A 20821-nucleotide genomic window follows, 5' to 3' on the forward strand; every position below is an offset into this window, starting at 1 on the left:
GCAGTCGGGAGGCAAGTAATTTCGTAAATATCTTGAACTCTTGATTCAGTAAGGAGATTGGTCTGTGTGAAGAAGGAAGTGTGGGATTCTTATTAGGTTTCAAGAGTAGAATAATCCTAGATATATTAAACTGTGGGGGGAAGGGGGGGGGGGGGGTGGCTCACCAGAGAGAATAGAGTTAAATAGCTGGGCGAGGAATGGAGCGACTTGTGATGACAGGGATTTATAGTATGCCGCAGACAGACCATCTGGTCCAGGTGATTTACCTGTTGGGAGCGATTTAATCGTCTGTTCTATCTCCTGGACTGTGATTGGGGATGTTAAAAACTCCCTGTCATCAGCAGTGAGTACTGGGAGGTTAAGTTGGGTTAGAAACTCCATTCCTGTTGTTGGGTCATCTACTGAGGCACTGTAAAAATTCACTGTCAAAATAGTTCAAAAAGGTCAAATTTATTTCAGTTTGAGAGGTGGTAAGGATGCCGTCAGGTAACTGGATTGATAAGATCGGGGTCGCAGCTGTTGAGGCATGCACCATACTGGCCAGGAGTTTCCCCAGCCTATTTCCCCATCGAAAGTATCGATTTTTTCAAAAAATATGGCCCCTTAGAACTGGATTGGATGCTGTCCAAAGTAGGTTTATGTCCGGACAATGTATACTTTTATCTGTATGATAATTAGAGAGAGATTGTGTCAAGTGGGCCTTAAAATCATCAGTGGACGCTAAATAATCAGGGAACTTCCAGTTATAAGAAAAAGTTTTGGGCTTAAGCAGGGTGAAGGTCATCCAAATGGGAGAATGGCCTGACAATAAGATACCCTTTATGGTTACCTGTTCTACCTTGTGTAAAAGAGAACTGGATATCAGCCAGTAATCTAAACAAGAGAACGAATTGTGGGGGTGGGAGTAAAAATAAGAATTTACTTACCGATAATTCTATTTCTCGGAGTCCGTAGTGGATGCTGGGGTTCCTGAAAGGACCATGGGGAATAGCGGCTCCGCAGGAGACAGGGCACAAAAAGTAAAGCTTTAGGATCAGGTGGTGTGCACTGGCTCCTCCCCCTATGACCCTCCTCCAAGCCTCAGTTAGGATACTGTGCCCGGACGAGCGTACACAATAAGGAAGGATTTATGAATCCCGGGTAAGACTCATACCAGCCACACCAATCACACTGTACAACCTGTGATCTGAACCCAGTTAACAGTATGATAACAGCGGAGCCTCTGAAAGATGGCTCACAACAATAATAACCCGATTTTTGTAACTATGTACAAGTATTGCAGATAATCCGCACTTGGGATGGGCGCCCAGCATCCACTACGGACTCCGAGAAATAGAATTATCGGTAAGTAAATTCTTATTTTCTCTATCGTCCTAGTGGATGCTGGGGTTCCTGAAAGGACCATGGGGATTATACCAAAGCTCCCAAACGGGCGGGAGAGTGCGGATGACTCTGCAGCACCGAATGAGAGAACTCCAGGTCCTCCTTAGCCAGGTTATCAAATTTGTAGGATTTTACCAACGTGTTTGCCCCTGACTAAATAGCCGCTCGGCAAAGTTGTAAAGCCGAGACCCCTCGGGCAGCCGCCCAAGATGAGCCCACCTTCCTTGTGGAATGGGCATTTACATATTTTGGCTGTGGCAGGCCTGCCACAGAATGTGCAAGCTGAATTGTATTACACATCCAACTAGCAAAGTCTGCTTAGAAGCAAGAGCACCCAGTTTGTTGGGTGCATACAGGATAACAGCAAGTCAGTTTTCCTGACTCCAGCCGTCCTGGAACCTATATTTTCAGGGCCCTGACCACATCTAGCAACTTGGAGTCCTCCAAGTCCCTAGTAGGCGCAAGACACCACAATAAGCTGGTTCAGGTGAAACACTGACACCACCTTAGGGAGAGAACTGGGGACGAGTCCGCAGCTCTGCCCTGTCCGAATGGACAAACAGATATGGGCTTTTTTGAGAAAAAAACCACCAATTTGACACTCGCCTGGTCCAGGCCAGGTCCAAGAGCATGTTCACTTTTCATGTGAGATGCTTCAAATCCACAGATTTGACTGGTTTTAAACCAATGTGTTTTGAGGAATCCCAGAACTACGTTGAGATCCCACAGTGCCACTGGAGGCACAAAAGGGGGTTGTATATGCAATACTCCCTTGACAAACTTCTGGACTTCAGGAACTGAAGCCAATTCTTTCTGGAAGAAAAATCGACAGGGCCGAAATTTGAACCTTAATGGACCCCAATTTGAGGCCCATAGACACTCCTGTTTGCAGGAAATGCAGGAATCGACCGAGTTGAAATTTCTTCGTGGGGCCTTCCTGGGCTCACACCACGCAACATATTTTCGCCACATGTGGTGATAATGTTGTGCGGTCACCTCCTTTCTGGCTTTGACCAGGGTAGGAATGACCTCTTCCTGAATGCCTTTTCCCTTAGGATCCGGCGTTCCACCGCCATGCCGTCAAACGCAGCTGCGGTAAGTCTTGGAACAGACATGGTACTTGCTGAAACAAGTCCCTTCTTAGCGGCAGAGGCCATAAGTCCTCTGTGAGCATCTCTTGAAGTTCCGGGTACCAAGTCCTTCTTGGCCAATCCGGAGCCATGAGTATAGTTCTTACTCCTCTACGTCTTATAATTCTCAGTACCTTAGGTATGAAAAGCAGAGGATGGAACACATACACCGACTGGTACACCCACGGTGTTACCAGAACGTCCACAGCTATTGCCTGAGGGTCTCTTAACCTGGCGCAATACCTGTCCCGTTTTTTGTTCAGACGGGACGCCATCATGTCCACCTTTGGTAATTCCCAACGGTTTACAATCATGTGGAAAACTTCCCCATGAAGTTCCCACTCTGCCGGGTGGAGGTCGTGCCTACTGAGGAAGTCTGCTTCCCAGTTTCCATTCCCGGAATGAAACACTGCTGACAGTGCTATCACATGATTTTCCGCCCAGCGAAAAGTCCTTGCAGTTTTTGCCACTGCCCTCCTGCTTCTTGTGCCGCCCTGTCTATTTACGTGGGCGACTGCCGTGATGTTTTATCCCACTGGATCAATACCGGCTGACCTTGAAGCAGAGGTCTTGCTAAGCTTAGAGCATTATAAATTTACCCTTAGCTATATTTATGTGGAGAAAAGTCTCCAGACTTGATCACACTCCCTGGAAATCTTTTCCTTGTGTGACTGCTCCCCAGCCTCTCGGGCTGGCCTCCGTGGTCACCAACATCCAAAACTGAATGCCGAATCTGCGGCCCTCTAGAAGATGAGCACTCTGTAACCACCACAGGAGAGACACCCTTGTCCTTGGATATAGGGTTATCCGCTGATGCATCTGAAGATGCGATCCGGACCATTTGTCCAGCAGATTGGCCCTTGTGCAATGATGCACTGATTTTAGGAGGTTCCTGACTAGCTCGGATAACTCCCTGGCTTTCTCTTCCGGGAGAAACACCTTTTTCTGGACTGTGTCCAGAATCATCCCTAAGCACAGGAGACTTGTTGTCGGGATCAGCTGCGATTTTGGAATATTTAGAATCCACCCCTGCTGTTGTAACAGTATCCGAGATAGTGCTACTCCGACCTCCAACTGTTCCCTGGACTTTGCCCTTATCAGGAGATCGTCCAAGTAAGGGATAATTAAGACGCCTTTTCTTCGAAGAAGAACCATCATTTCGGCCATTACCTTGGTAAAGACCCGGGGTGCCGTGGACAATCCAAACGGCAGCGTCTGAAACTGATAGTGACAGTTCTGTACCACGAACCTGAGGTACCCTTAGTGATAAGGGCAAATTTGGGACATGGAGGTAAGCATCCCTGATGTCTCGGGACACCATATAGTCCCCTTCTTCCCGGTTCGTTATCACTGCTCTGAGTGACTCCATCTTGATTTGAACCTTTGTAAGTGTTCAAATTTTTTAAGATTTAGAATAGGTCTCACCTAGCCTTCTGGCTTCAGTACCACAATATAGTGTGGAATAATACCCCTTTTCTTGTTGTAGGAGGGGTAATTTAATTATCACCTGCTGGGAATACAGCTCGTGAATTTTTTTCCCATACTGCCTCCTTGTCGGAGGGAGACCTTGGTAAAGCAGACTTCAGGAGCCTGCGCAGGGGAAACGTCTCGACATTCCAATCTGTACCCCTGGGATACTACTTGTAGGATCCAGGGGTCCTGTACGGTCTCAGCGTCATGCTGAGAGCTTGTCAGAAGCGGTGGAACGCTTCTGTTCCTGGGAATGGGCTGCCTGCTGCAGTCTTCTTCCCTTTCCTCTATCCCTGGGCAGATATGACTCTTATAGGGACGAAAGGACTGAAGCTGAAAAGACGGTGTCTTTTTCTGCAGAGATGTGACTTAGGGTAAAAAACGGCGGATTTTCCAGCAGTTGCCGTGGCCACCAGGTCCGATGGACCGACCCCAAATAACTCCTCTTCCTTTATACGGCAATACACCTTTGTGCCGTTTGGAATCTGCATCACCTGACCACTGTCGTGTCCATAAACATCTTCTGGCAGATATGGACATCGCACTTACTCTTGATGCCAGAGTGCAAATATCCCTCTGTGCATCTCGCATATATAGAAATGCATCCTTTAAATGCTCTATAGTCAATAAAATACTGTCCCTGTCAAGGGTATCAATATTTTTAGTCAGGGAATCCGACCAAGCCACCCCAGCTCTGCACATCCAGGCTGAGGCGATCGCTGGTCGCAGTATAACACCAGTATGTGTGTATATACTTTTTATGATATTTTCCAGCCTCCTGTCAGCTGGCTCCTTGAGGACGGCCCTATCTATAGACGGTACCGCCACTTGTTCTGATAAGCGTGTGAGCGCCTTATCCACCCTAAGGGGTGTTTCCCAACGCGCCCTAACTTCTGGCGGGAAAGGGTATACCGCCCATATTTTCTATCGGGGGGAACCCACGCATCATCACTCACTTCATTTAATTTATCTGATTCAGGAAAAACTACGGTAGTTTTTTCACATCCCACATAATACCCTCTTTTGTGGTACTTGTAGTATCAGAAATATGTAACACCTCCTTCATTGCCCTTAACGTGTGGCCCTAATAAGGAATACGTTTGTTTATTCACCGTCGACACTGGATTCAGTGTCCCTGTCTGTGTCTGTGTCGACCGACTAAAGTAAACGGGCGTTTTAAAACCCCTGACGGTGTTTTTGAGACGTCTGGACCGGTACTAATTGTTTGTCGGCCGTCTCATGTCGTCAACCGACCTTGCCGCGTGTTGACATTATCACGTAATTCCCTAAATAAGCCATCCATTCCGGTGTCGACTCCCTAGAGAGTGACATCACCATTACAGGCAATTGCTCCGCCTCCTCACCAACATCGTCCTCATACATGTCGACACACACGTACCGACACACAGCACACACACAGGGAATGCTCTGATAGAGGACAGGACCTACTAGCCCTTTGGAGAGACAGAGGGAGAGTTTGTCAGCACACACCAAAAACGCTATAATTATATAGGGACAACCTTATATAAGTGTTTTCCCTTATAGCATCTTTTTTATATATTTCTAACGCCAAATTAGTGCCCCCCCTCTCTGTTTTAACCCTGTTTCTGTAGTGCAGTGCAGGGGAGAGCCTGGGAGCCTTCCCTCCAGCCTTTCTGTGAGGGAAAATGGCGCTGTGTGCTGAGGAGATAGGCCCCGCCCCTTTTTCGGCGGCCTCGTCTCCCGCTCTTAACGGATTCTGGCAGGGGTTAAATATCTCCATATAGCCCCCGGAGGCTATATGTGAGGTATTTTTAGCCAAAAATAGGTTTTCATTGCCTCCCAGGGCGCCCCCCTTCCAGCGCCCTGCACCCTCAGTGACTGCCGTGTGAAGTGTGCTGAGAGGAAATGGCGCACAGCTGCAGTGCTGTGCGCTACCTTAAGAAGACTGAGGAGTCTTCATGCCGCCGATTCTGGACCTCTTCTTGTTTCAGCATCTGCAAGGGGGCCGGCGGCGAGGCTCCGGTGACCATCCAGGCTGTACCTGTGATCGTCCCTCTGGAGCTAATGTCCAGTAGCCAAAGAAGCCAATCCATCCTGCACGCAGGTGAGTTCACTTCTTCTCCCCTAAGTCCCTCGTTGCAGTGATCCTGTTGCCAGCAGGACTCACTGTAAAATAAAAAACCTAAGCTAAACTTTTCTAAGCAGCTCTTTAGGAGAGCCACCTAGATTGCACCCTTCTCGGCCGGGCACAAAAATCTAACTGAGGCTTGGAGGAGGGTCATAGGGGGAGGAGCCAGTGCACACCACCTGATCCTAAAGCTTTACTTTTTGTGCCCTGTCTCCTGCGGAGCCGCTATTCCCCATGGTCCTTTCAGGAACCCCAGCATCCACTAGGACGATAGAGAAAGGTATATTCACGGGAAATGGGGTGAAAAAATCTCCAAGGGTCGATTAGGGTGAGGGAGTCAATTAGAAGAGACACTGTGTGTGTGTGTGTGTGGGGGGGGGGGGGGGGGGGGGAGGGGGGGGGGGGGGAGGGGGGTGACCTAGTATTATTGAGGCTTCTAGGACCTCCTGAAACATCCAGTTCAGGATCCATAATTACATTAAGGTCTCCACCCACAATCACAATCCCAACCTGCCTATACCTGCAGTTTAGAAAAAACATCAGAGAAAAGGAAGCATTCAGGCCAGGAGCATAGAGACAGACTAACGTGTACAACTCCACCTCTATGTCAATCTTCAGAAAAAGGAATCGGCCTTCTGGGTTACACCATTCATCGCGAATAACATATTGGACAGATTTGCTAAACAATATAAGGACCCCCCAGGATTTACTGTGATATGAAGCTGATTTAAAACCCTGGACCCAGGTGTCTCGCACTGTGTTAGGATCAGAGACTCTCCAATGTGTTTCCTGGAGAAAGACAACATCTGGGTGGAGTTTTTTCAAATGGCTTAAAACTTTTTTCCATTTGATGGGGGTGTTCAGCCCTTCTGCATTCCAGGATATACATTTAGTGAAGGATTTGGAGTGTGAGTTAACATTATTTAAAGAAGATGCCATGTTTTTAACCTATACCTCGTTTGGGAAATCTTAGGGAAAGAAGTAAACCTACATACGTCACCGGTCTAACCCAGCAAGTAGGCCAGTGTAAACATACAAACAATGTAGAAAAACCATGAAATTGGTAAACGGGAATTGAGTGTGTAAAATACAACCTAAAATATATATCAAATATATCCTGTCAAGCATTTTAGAATTTATAAGAACCCAGTCTGAAGGCCTGAAGGGCCATATAAACCAATTAACTATCATAATATGATGAGAAGGAAGAAGAAAGTAAGAAAAAGAATAGAAAAGAGAAAACATGGAAAAAGAGAAGGAGCGCTAGGCCCCAATCCTGCCAAGCAGGCAAAACAGACCTGGTCCGCATCAGAGAACGCAGGACCTCGCTGACATCACAAAACAAAACTTAGATTACAGAGAACAGCTAGTAATAAAAATATATTAGATACTTATCAAAACTAGATATCAATCCGTGTCAACAGCAGAAGATCTAGGAGAGGTGGAGTTCAATGAGGACAAAAAGTTCCTTGCAGCTTGCGGAGTTTCAAAGAAAGAGGTATTGCCATTATGATAAACTCGAAGTTTGGCAGGGTAAAGAAGTGCAAAACTAATGCCTTTTGAAAACATCTTGGTGTAGATTGGGGAGAATTCCCGGCGTTTGGTGGAAACCTGGAATGAAAAGTCCTGGAACAAAAGGATTTGGGTGTCCTCATATTTGAGCTCTTTCAGCTTTCGGTATGCATCCATTATCATCACCTTGTCAAGATAATTTAGAAGGCGACATATGACTGGACGGGGACGCTGTGGTTGTTTGTCACAACGATCTGGGCCGATATGGTGGGCTCTCTCTACTTGGAGTGGTTTGGTTGTTGATGAGAGCCCCAGAGCGTCAGGCAGCCATGATGATACAACATAGAGTAGTTCCTTAGGCCTCACTGATTCCGGTAGACCAATGAGGCGCAGATTATTCCGGAGATTACGATTTTCAAGTTCCTCCAATTTGTCTTGAAACGCCAGCATGTTAGTGTCTTGGGTATGAAATAGATTCTTTGACTCCGTTAATTCATCCTCCAGGGCTGAGATCCTGTCTTCGGCCTTCGTTAGATGGAAGGTGTGTTCAGAAGCACGGTCGCTGAGGTCACGGCCTCGGTGAGAGGGGCTAATTTAGTGTGCAGTAAAGGGGATAATATGTCTGAAATTTCTTTAGCCCTTTTAGCCGAAGCAGAGCTAGTGGTGGGAGGGTCGGCGAGTCTGAGGAGTCATCCCTGTTGGGAGAGGCTGGAAGAGGCGAAGAGGCAACTGCAGGGGGCTTCTCTTTCTGTTTCAGAGATTGAGAGCCTTTGGTGTTCCTGGGCGTTTTAGCCACATATTTCTCCATGGTAGAGTGGATTAATGTAGTAAAGTAATACGCTGTAGTGATCTGTTCACAGGTAATCGCTATATAGATAGTAATATGCAGATTAGTGGATGTCAGGGGAGGTAATGTTTCAGTAATTACATATTACAGGGAGACTTGTCTGCTCCGCTGCAGTATGGCAAGAAGGAAGGGAAGGGGGAGGGGGGCGGTGCAAAGTGTAAGCAAACCAGCACTGCCGCCCTCATAGAGAAGCGTTCACAGGGATCCTCCAGCAGCACCCCAGACTGCAGGTTCCAGCTGGGGGTAAGGCAGCCGGCCGTACAATGGAGGGGGAACTGCTATCCAAGCAGCGACCTGCACAGTACCTGGGTGGAGGAGAGCTCTGTTTCGCACCTCCCAGCACACAGTCCGACTTGTCACGGTGCGGGGGACTGACCACGATGTTCTGGGTCTTGCCTGCTGGTATCCTCGTCACTTCAGGGAGGTTTTCACCCGGTCGGGGGTCAATGGTGGCCCCCAGACGATGATATTAACCGGGGAATGAGGACCCCGTTGTAAGAAGCGGCCACTGCATTAGGCATGCCTACCGGAAGTAATATCTGCTTATTTACACAATATCTACCATAAAGTTTTCATGGTTTGGTGTGACTGGTTTGTATATTCTAAACCCCATGGCGCTCTCCTTTCGGGCTTTTCGGATCTCTTGCGCTAATGCTGGTGGGACCTTTCTTTACCAGTGTCATTTTTGAGGAATTTCTTACATATATATCCTAGTTTATAATGTGGACAAAGATTTGGCCTCTCAACTCTTCCTGTCCCACTCCCTCCCCCTCGCTATATACCTTTCCCCTTCCCTGCTGTCACGTCTCTTACATTTTATTTTGCGATTGGTAGTGTTATCTTTGGATCAGAACAAGAAACAAGATTTTGTGGGCGCACTAAAAATACTTTGATTGTGGCTGCTGGTTTTGTAAATCACAATTTTAATCACAAAATGTTTATTTAAAAATTACAATTTATAATCCTTACACACCGTAAGAGCAACTAGATGGAGCTAGACACGTGTCTTAAAAAAAACTTGCCAATATGGTATAATTTGCTGGTTAGTTAAACATGAATTTGCATGCATGCACTGAAAATTTATGGCCACTGATTAATACTGCACATAAAGCTCAAGCAGGATGTTAGTATAGCAAGGCAGTTCTTATATTTGTAAGCCTGTTTATACTTCACCAATGTGAAGCTAATCCTGCAGAGTCCACTGAAGTATGGGAACGTAAAAGTCCTCTGAATTGGTGGTATCCACACTCGTGCTTAATAGCCCATATCCAGGAATTATAGGTAATTGTCACTAACCAGTTCCAGAACTGCCGCTCTGCGGCGGCTCCCCTGGGCTTTAGCCTGTAGCTGAATGTTGGAGCCTTTTGAGCCACACGTTACCGACGCTGGAGGGCAGGTTTCGACCACAGGAGACGCTGAATACCTCTGATGAAACCGCCCCTTTAGAGGCGGAGAAACGCGTCAGGTGACCTACACACGTCAGTGGAACGCAGGTGGAACGCAGCCGGAAGCCCCGAACCCGGAAGCCGCGGAACGCGGCGATTCAGCGTCTCCTGTGGTCGAACCTGCCCTCCAGCCCCGGTAACGTGTGGCTCAAAAGGCTCCAACATTCAGCTACAGGCTAAAGCCCGAGGGAGCCGCCGCAGAGCGGCAGTTCTGGAACTGGTTAGTGACAATTACCTATAATTCCTGGATATGGGCTATTAAGCACGAGTGTGGATACCACCAGTTCAGAGGACTTTTACGTTCCCATACTTCAGTGGACTCTGCAGGATTAGCTTCACATTGGTGAAGTATAAACAGGCTTACAAATATAAGAACTGCCTTGCTATACTAACATCCTGCTTGAGCTTTATGTGCAGTATTAATCAGTGGCCATACATTTTCAGTGCATGCATGCAAATTCATGTTTAACTAACCAGCAAATTATACCATATTGGCAAGGTTTTTTAAGACACGTGTCTAGCTCCTTCTAGTTGTTCTTACGGTGTGTAAGGATTATAAATTGTAATTTTTAAATAAACATTTTGTGATTAAAATTGTGATTAACAAAACCAGCAGCCGAAATCAAAGTATTTTTTTAGTGCGCCCACAAAATCTTGTTTCTTGTTCTGTATATTATTGGTGGACCCCCAGATCCCCTATTTGTGGGCTGCAAGAAAATTAATGCTTTTTTCTTTGAACAAAGTATAACTCAAGATAGCGCCCACCTATTTTGTATCTTTGGATCAGCACTGAGTTGCAAAGCTGAGATGGTCAAAGACTTCCTATCCCCCTCTACCCATTACAGTTTAATTCTATACTAAATAAATTTATGTTCTTTCACGTTTCTCTTTTTTAACTCCTGTGTTCAACTCTTTATGCTATTAATGCATTACTTGTTCTTGCATGTAACCAATTGCCTTTTTTTCTCGTTCCCTGTGTATCGTAAAACTTAAAATACATTTGATAAAAGAAATGTTCATAGTCCACTAGACTGCAGTAACACAGTGTGTACAGTGGCACACACAGGCACTGCAACATTTGATGGGATAAGAGGAAGCTCTGACCTCCTGCAGCATGGGGTGAGATGGTACAGTCCCATTGCTAAAGATACCGGCACTGAGATGCTGCTTGTAGCTGTACGGAGACCAGGTGGGATCAGATTAGTATATGCGCAGTTGGTCCTCCCATCCTCTTCGATCTGTGTCTGTGAAAGCTGCTGCGTCCTACTACTCCCTGCCGACACCCGGAGCTCCGCCTCCCCAGGTATGATGTCCACTCATTGCCCTACCCCTGGTACCCTCCGCCTGCCTGTCTAAGTACTCGAAAGCCATTCCAATGGCAGCTGCTGGGAATGGTTCCAACCTCAGTGAAAGGCAGCAGCTGGGGAGGGGTACAAGGTGGTGACACGACCTGGACTCTGGTGGACAAATGAAGGACTTCCTCATATAGTAACTAACACCAGATGTTGCCAAGACCTGACCAGAGGCTGAAGAACACGTAGAGATATCCAATGGTAATCGGCACTGCAGAACGGGATGTAGTTATGTGACCGGCGGTCCACGACACCCATAGAGTGTGAATAGAACCTGTGGCGAGCGCAGCGAGGGGTTTCGCAAAGGGCTTCATTGCAATCGCCACCCTGCCAGCAATCTAAATCTCGATATCTCGGCGTTGGTATGGTGACCGGCGGGATCCCAAATGTCAGTCACCCGAACCCAACGCCTGGAGAACACATAGAGATATGCGATGGTAATCGGCACTAGAGAACACATAGAAATATCCGCTGGTAATCAGCACTTGAGAACGTATGAGGCACTGGAGAATACTTGAAGCACTGGAGAATAGCAGAAGCACTGGAGAACAATGTGAAGCACTGGAGATCCTAGTGAGGACACAGTACAGAGCATGAGAACAGCAAACAGGAGCTTGCATTTACTAAAGAAAACATTTGTACAGGAAACTTCCTGTTTCCAGAATCCTGTTTATATACCCTCAGGCAGCTTGTCATTGGTGAAAAGTAGGGTTACCACCTCATCCCTTTAATTGTGGACACATTAATTATACAGGTTCTGTGGTTGATTAAAACCAGGTGAAATGGAGTCATGGAGTCTTGAAGTCAGCCAGCCACAGAACCTGTGTAATTAATATGTGTCCAGAATTAAAGGGATGAGGTGGTAACCCTAGTGGAGACATGGAATCCCATTGGAAGACATGTCAGCTGACAAATCCAAGATGGCAGCGCCCAGGTCCAGTTTTGGAGGGAACACTGAACTAGGCCCAAACACCAGAAAGTAGACATCATGGAGGATAATGAGAGACAGCAGAGGCTGCTAGGAACTTCATGTGGACACAATGAACAGAGAGAATAGAAGCTGTAAACAGCATCCTGCTGATTACTCACACAGAGGAATCCTACCCAGATGGCTTAATCAGGCAAGAGTAACACAGACACATGCTGCAGTTTGGAAACTGAAGTCTGCACGGAGCTTGCAAAACTGAGAGAAACAAGGAACACTTAATACATGCATGTTATAGTCCAGGATCCTGACAGGTGGTATATCAGTTATTAGGGGCAATTCCCAGTGTCGCGCTCCCCAGTACAGTCACCTCTATAGTGGGGGGTACAGGTGTGATATATCACTGGGGAAGAGTTATTCCCTGTGTACCCCCCAGTGTTTCCACTACCACCCCTACTTTATTAACCCTTTCCTATCCTGTCTAGTCCCTCCAATTCACAAAGTGCTCCCCATCCCAGTGTCCCCCACCCTGTCAGCCCAGTCTCTCACCCCTTTTCTCTCCCATCCAGCCTACTGCCCCTTTTAACTGTCCCTCAGTCACAGTGTGTGTGTCCCTCATGTAACCCAATGTACAGTACTTCCTTCTCCCACAGTACCCAATGTACAGTACTTCCTTCTCCCACCACCATCTCACTGTCCCCTCCCATCCAGCCCAGTGCACTCCTATATATCACCCACTGCCGCTACCCGTCGCTGTCTCCCTGTCACATCCTGCTTTTCAACTTCTACCTGGCATCAAACACTGCCTGTCACCCTCTTCCTCTCACCCACTACCTATCCCTGGTGTCACCCACTGCCTCTACCAGTCACTGTCTCCCTGTCACCAACTGCCTCTCCCCATCAAACTCTGCCTCTTCCCTGTGTCTCTATCTCCCCATCACCCTCTTTCTCTTGACACCCTCTGTGTCAGGCTCCGGAGCCTTACCTCCAGCGGGTGCTCCCGCGGGTTACTGTCCCGCTGGTTGGCGCAGCTGCGGCGGCAGGGAGCTGCTGGCGGCGGGTCCTCTTGGACAGATGTGCGGCTGCCAAGGGCCTGGGGCCGAGGGTCTGGAGAGCCTGGCGCTGCGGCGGGGATCGCTGCGGTAAGGTCCTCTAGTGGTGACACAGTATAGTGTGTCAGAGACAGAAGCTGGCTAAAGCTGTGTGCTAACAGCTAAGTATGTCTCCTGTGCTGGGGGCAGCCATGTTGGAGACCAGATAATTACCAATGAAGTTCCCAATCTGTGTCCAGCCAATCCTGCGTGTTCTCCCCTTACAAAAGGGGGCTGGCTCAGAGGGCCAGTGCTTCAAGTTACCTCTTTGTGAAAGGTTGTCCAGCTCTGTGTTCCCAGGTTACTTCTGGTTCCCTGGTCCTGGTTGCTCTCATTCATCATCAGTTACCTAAACGTTGCTGCAGTCCTACTGTCTAAGTCCGCTGCCACTCGTGGAAGCGCTAACGGGGTCCGAGGTTGTAGAGGAGCTCCAGGTGCTAACGGCGGTTCCCGCAGACGTCTTCATTTTTTCAAAGTCCAAGTTCTTCAGCCTCGTCTTTCGATCACAAACCACAGTCTTCATTTCTTCAGAGTCCAAGTTCTTCAGCCTCGTCTTTTCAATCACAAACCACGTCTTAATTTCTTCAAAGTCCAAGTACTTCAGCCTCGTCTTTTAATCATAAAACACAGTCTTCAGTTCTTCTTTACCGGAGTTCTTCAGCTTCACTCTTCAAGTCATTTAACCATAGACTCTTATTCTTCCAGTTTCTTCTATTTCTCCAATATTCGTGTACAGCCTGATTATTCATTAAAACTACAGTTATCTTCCTATGAAGTCCTCCTTTTCTTTACGCCCTCCGGCCAACGTTAACACTTAGTTTGGCTTCCACCCCATGAGAAGGAATTACATTCAGCCACCTCGTTTACTCTCCTCACAGGTAGCTGTCCCTACAGCCAAAACTCGGTTGTCGGAACCCCAACTTACGCCGAGAGTGACACTCTGCTTATCCCTGACACCACTGCTTCTTCCCATCACCCTGTGCTTCTCCCTGACACCCACTGCTTCTCCCCATCACCCTCTCCCTGCCACTTACTACCTCTTCATGTCACTCACTGCCTCTCCCCATAACCTTTCCTGTCACCCACTATCTTTCCCCATCACTTCTCTCCTATCAGCCACTGCCTCTCCCCATAACCTTTCCTGTCACCCACTATCTCTCCCCATCACCTCTCTCCTATCACCCACTGCCTCCCCCTGGTGTCACCCACTGCCTCTCCAAGGGCGTGTGTGGTGACTGGAGGGGACAGGCTGTGTGTGTGTGTGTGTGTGTGTGTGTGTGTGTGTGTGTGTGTGTGTGTAGTGACTGGAGGGGACAGGCTGTGTGTGTGTAGTATATAGAAATCAATCAACCCAAGGCGCAAACTCTTATGCAGCCACCTGGAAAAGGGAAGGCCACCTAACCCTCAGTGGATAACAGAAAAAAAGAAACAGTTGTGCAGGTATTGGCCCTCAGGTTATTCCCAAAATAGGTATAAAATAATGAAAAAAATAAAATAACATAAAGTCTGATTATACTCAGTCCAACAGTCCCTTTGATTTTGGTTGGAAGTCCCAAGGTCCTCAGTATTATCCTCACGGCAGAATGCGCTGGGAAGAACTTTGTCCCAGGCAGCCTGTTCTAGGCCTTCCACTAAATGGATTTGGAATAAACGTTCACAGAATGGTAACATTGGAACCCAGAAGATATACTAGGGGGTTGGGGTCCCGGTTGGACCTCCCGTTGGTGTACACCGGGCAGAACTTTGACCCAGGGAGCCTGTTCTGGGCTTTCCACTGGATATATTTTCAGGAAAACTTCACAGAAGACATACTAGGGGATTGGGGTCTCAGTCAGATCTCCCATTGGTGTACGCTGGGCAGAACTTTGACACAGGGAGCCTGTTCTGGGCCTTCCACTGGATGGATTAGGATGAAAACTGTAATGAACTGTAATAACTGACAGAAATTACCATAATTCAATTACCTGAAATAACTGACTGAATTAACCATAAATCAATTAACTAAAATAACTGACAGAAATGGAGGTGGGAAGACAAAACATGTTGGGTACCCAAAATCCTTGGTATAGCAACATTGATAACAGAATTAAAACTTTAAACCCATTTTGAAATGGAAAAGTGATTACAAAACTGAACAGAAAGCAAAGCTGGGGATCAGGGCTACTGGCGACACCACAAAAACAGAAACGAGAATGGGCAGCCACCTCATGGTTGTGTTGGAAGAGATACTAAGCTACTAATTATTTCTAATGGGTGTAGTACGGTCACCTTACCGACGCCGGGATCCCGGCAGCATACCGACGCCGGGATCCCGGCGGGGAGGGGCGAGTGCAGCATGCCCCTTGCGGGCTCGCTGCGCTCGCCACGGGTTCTATTCCCACTCTATGGGTGTCGTGGACACCCACGAGTGGAAATAGTCACTGTTGGTCGGCATGCCGACCATCGGGATAGTGAGCCGTCGGGCTCACGGAGGAGGTCATGAGACTGTCGGTCAGCCGACCGGCGGTCACATGACTACCACCCATTTCTAATATGTTGACAATTACATATTGGAAGAGCTACTAAGCTACTAATTATTTCTAATATGTTGACAATTACATCCAACTTATTGATAACTTAATAAATGGAAAATTTAAACCTGGGCATGCAGGTAGGATGTGATTTATAACCTCAACCTGCTATTAAATGTAAGCTTATTTTATTTTTTAAATATATATATTTTTTGAAGCAATGTGTGAAATATTAAACAACGGGCATCGTACAAAGTAGTAAGTGCATGTACACATTTAAGAAGACCCAACATGAAGACATACAAAACACTTGTTGGACAAAAGTACATTGTGGACAGTTAGTTGTACAGTCGGCAAAAAAAAAAGCAGAAATTGATAGGCCCACAGAAATATTAAACTAAGCAATAGAAAATAGGAATTTAATACCTACCGGTAATTCCTTTTCTCGTAGTCCGTAGTGGATACTGGGGTTCTGTACTTTAGTACCATGGGGTATAGATCAGGTCCACTGGAGCCTGGCACTTTAAAACCTTTAGTGTGTGTATGTGTGTGCTGGCTCCTCCTCTCTATGCCACTCCTACCAGACTCAGTCTAGGAAAACAACCATAACCGAAAGGAGGGCACTAACAAGAACAGAGGATAGCAGCACCAACCTAACCAGGATAGCAAGGCTATCCCAACAACAAACTGGGACCGCAACGGCGGGCCAACCAAATACTTACACAGGTAAGCAGGAGTGAAGCACTAAGGCGCCCAGTATCCACTACGGACTACGAGAAAAGGAATTACCGGTAGGTATTAAATTCCTATTTTCTCTAACATCCTAGTGGATACTGGGGTTTTGTACTTTAGTACCATGGTGAAGTCCAAAAGCTCCCAAACGGGTGGGAGAGTGCTGAGACCGCTGTAAAATCACCTGACCAATCGAAGGTCATCCTTGGCCAAGGTATTGAACCCATAGAAATTAAGAAACACAACTGCAAGGCCGAGACACCCCGGGCATCCGCCCAGGAAGAACCCACCGATCTCATCGAGTGGGCCTGTACAGACGTCGGCAAAGGCAGAGCCGCCGAAGTATAGGCCTGTTGAATAGTCAACCTGAGCCAACGAGCAATAGATTGCTTAGAAGTCGGCCAACCAATCTTGGATGCGTCATAAAGGACAAACAGTGAGTCAGATTTCCGATTATGGGACTTTTTTTTACATAAAGTTTCAGAGCTCTGACCACATCCAAGGACTCAGGACCAACGGAAGCGTCAGACAACACTGGAACCACAATAGGTTGATTCACATGAAAAGCTGACACCACTTTAGGCAAAAACTGAGGACGGGTCCTAAGTTCCGCCCTGTCTTCATGAAAAATCAAATAAGGGCTCTTACAGGATAAGGCCCCTAATTCAGAGACACGTCTGGCAGACGCCAATGCCAATAACATCACCGTCTTCTAGGTGAGAAATTTTAACTCCACCCTATGCAAGGGTTCAAACCAGTCTGATTGAAGAAAGGACAGAACCACACTGAGATCCTGAGCCGTGGGAGGTACAAAGGGTGGTTGCATATGAAGAACACCTTTTAGGAAGGTTTGTACTTCTGGCAACATGGCGAGTTGCTTCTGGAAGAAAATAGAAAGTGCAGAAATGTTTACTTTGATAGAGCCTAAACGTAAGCCCGTCTCCACTCCCACTTGCAGGAAAAGTAGAAAACGACCGATTCTAAATTCCACGGGACATCTTTCTACTTTCACACCAGGAAACATACTTTTTCCAGATACGATGATAATGTTTTTTTTTTTTTTAATTCAGTAATTTTTTATTGATAGTGTTTTACATATACAAAAAAAAAAAAAAAAACATACAGCAGCTAAACCTAGCTCAACAAACAGGTCAAGTACAAAAAATATTATATCAAAAACATCAATGACATTGGATTTACAGTATATCTATTAAACAAGATGTGACATGTAGCAGGCAACATATCGCATATATATATAGTCAATACAACAATAAGGAGTCATTTCTAAAGCCTCCATGCTTCCCGCATCGCCCCAGAGCAAACAGGCATAATATCACATTCCGTATTAGCTACAGTATACATTACACAGGATACCTTCCCCTTTCCATCACGTCCCACCCACTCCAAGGGCTGACGTATTCCATCTATCCCATTTATTAGAGTATTTAACCAGCATGTCACTAGATCTAAACATTGCTCGTTCATGGCCAGAAACCTCGTTGACCAGAGCCCGCCAATGAGATATATTGGGTAATTCAGGGGAGAACCATTTTCTGGCTATCAAGACTTTTGCCAGAGTGGTTAAGCATAGTACATAACGATATATGACCAGAGAATGCATCTCTTCAAGGTCTAACCCGAACAGGCACAATCTAGAGTTCATTACTGGCAATGATGGTTCTGTAAGGACAATATCATTCCAAACTGCAGCCCAAAATGGTGCCAACCTTGGGCATGACCATAATAGGTGCCAAAAGTCAGCACCCTCCCCATTGCACTTTGGACAGCAGGTATCAGAGCGAAGATGTGCACTATACAACATTACTGGGGTACGATATGTTCTATGTAAGGTATAAAAATATACCTGCTAATATCGAACACACGGGATGGTATACTGAATGGATCCCAAAATCTGTATCCATTGTTCATTGGAGAGATCGCCAATATTACCTTCCCATTTAAGTTTCAAGGGGTCAAACAGATGAGAATTAACCTGCACATTCAATGCGGCATAAATCAGAGATATGTGTCCCCTGGACCCCAACGAAAGGAGCAATTTCTTGACTGGAGACACCGATATAGTTAAGGGGGCCGTACCCAGCTGCGCCTGCAGTGCATGACGCAGCTGGAGGTAGTGAAAAAAAGCAGTATTAGCAACAGCATAGTCACCACGTAACCGCTCAAATGATTTAAGAATACCATTATCATAAAGCTGAGCAAATGTTGTAACTCCCATCCGCCGCCATAAAGTATCCGAGGATAGGGGCAGTAACTCCCTATAAGAGGCATTAAACCACAGGGGTGTATCAGTATCAATGTCTTGCCAGTCAAAAAAGGTGTGCGCCAATCGCCAGACCAGAAGAGCCTGTCTAAGAATAGGGGGAAGACCAGAGAGAGTAGAGCCAGATAGCAAAAAATGAAGTAGAGAGAGAGAAGACTCCACCCACTCGGCATAGAACCCCAACAATGTGTCCCCACCTGCATCCAGGAGCCAACAAGAAAGGTAAACCAGCTGAGAGGCCAAGTAGTATAGTCTCAAATTAGAGAGGCCAAGACCTCCATCTAACTTGGACTTAACCAGGGCCTTCACAGCCACCCTAGGCGCCCCGCCTCCCCAAATAAAAGAGTTCAATACGCTGTCAATAGAGGAAAAAACTTTTTTAGGTATGTACACAGGAGAATGTTTTAGCACATACAAATACCTGGGTTGGATAGACATTTTAAATAAATTAATACGGCCCATCACAGTGAGAGGAAGCTTCTTCCACAGGTGAGCCTTCTTTTTAAAATTACGTGTCACAGGCTCCACATTTAACGCAACATAGTCCTGCGGACAAGGAGAGATCCAAATCCCCAAATATTTAGAATGGAGGGTCCACTGCAGCGGGCAAGAGGAGTCCGTCACATCAGGGAGAACACCAGATATGGGGTAGATTTTGGACTTGTTCCAATTTATCTGTAAACTAGAATAAGTTCCAAAATGATTAACTAACTGCAACATAGTGAGTAACGAATTCTCAGAATCATTAAGAAATAAAAGCATATCGTCAGCATATAGTGCGATAGTATCAACATGGCTCCCAACCTTAATGCCTACAATGTCCGGGGACATACGTATGCAACTAGCTAGCGGTTCAATGGCAAGGGCAAATAGGGCCGGAGAGAGTGGGCAGCCCTGCCTCGTACCCCTCTCCAGTGAAAAGGGTCGTGACACATGACCATTGACTGAAACACGAGCAGCCGGGGAAGAATAGAGCAACTGGACCCACCGAACAAATTTAGGATCGAACGCAAATTTATGAAGCACTTCCCACAGGTACCCCCATTCTACCGAGTCAAAGGCCTTGGCAGCATCCAGGGACACCACCACTGCCCCCGCCTCGGACCTGTCCCCTCTCTGCAGATGGCAAAAGAGTCTTCAGAGGTTCTGTACCGTAGACTTCCCCGGCATAAAACCCGTTTGGTCACAGTGGACAATAGATGTAACAACTTTATTTAAACGAACAGCTAAAATTTTACCGTAGTCAAACAAAGTGTTAAATAGTTCAACCAAATAAGGGGTATAGAATTCTTTAAAGCGTTTGTACAATTCAATGGGTATTCCGTCACACCCGGGAGCCTTATTATTGGGGAACGATGCTATAGCAGCATCTAATTCCTCAGTGGTGAATGGGGAATCCAAATATTCAACAGATTTCGGAGACAGTTGGGGCAATTATATATGGGAGAGATAGTCTCTCAGTTGATCCATTGTATAAGACACTTTAGACCCGTACAGCGAAGAGTAGTAATCAAAAAATACTTCAGTAATATCAGGGCACGAGTACTTCATAACACCCTGGGGATCACACACCTGTTGGACAGAAATACTACCCCTCTCTTCCCTAGATAGGAAGGCGAGATAACTACCCCCAATCTCCGCCTGTGAGTATAGAGAATGCTTGGAGAACAATAACCGACGCTTGGATTTATCTAAAAGAAACGTTGTCCACTCCCGTCTGGCCATCTCCCAGCTAGCATGCAAGGAGGGGGATTTGTGCAAAATATAGTCGGCTTCTAATTGACAACAAATTTTTTCAAGGCGGGATTCCTCTTCCCTACTAGACCTTTTAATAGCAGCCACCCTTTTAATAAGGGAGCCACGGATAGAGGCTTTAAATGCATCATGCTTAACAGTAGGGGTAGGGCAGGAGGCGTTAAAATCCTGGAAGTCTCGCCAGTCAGCAAGCAAATCAGCTCCATCACCCATTAAGGACAGCAGAATGGGTTAAGTTTCCAAAACAAGACCCCCTGGGGAGACAAAGGATCTAAGAC

The sequence above is a fragment of the Pseudophryne corroboree genome, chromosome 5 (assembly GCF_028390025.1).
Source record: "Pseudophryne corroboree isolate aPseCor3 chromosome 5, aPseCor3.hap2, whole genome shotgun sequence".
Taxonomy (NCBI): domain Eukaryota; kingdom Metazoa; phylum Chordata; class Amphibia; order Anura; family Myobatrachidae; genus Pseudophryne; species Pseudophryne corroboree.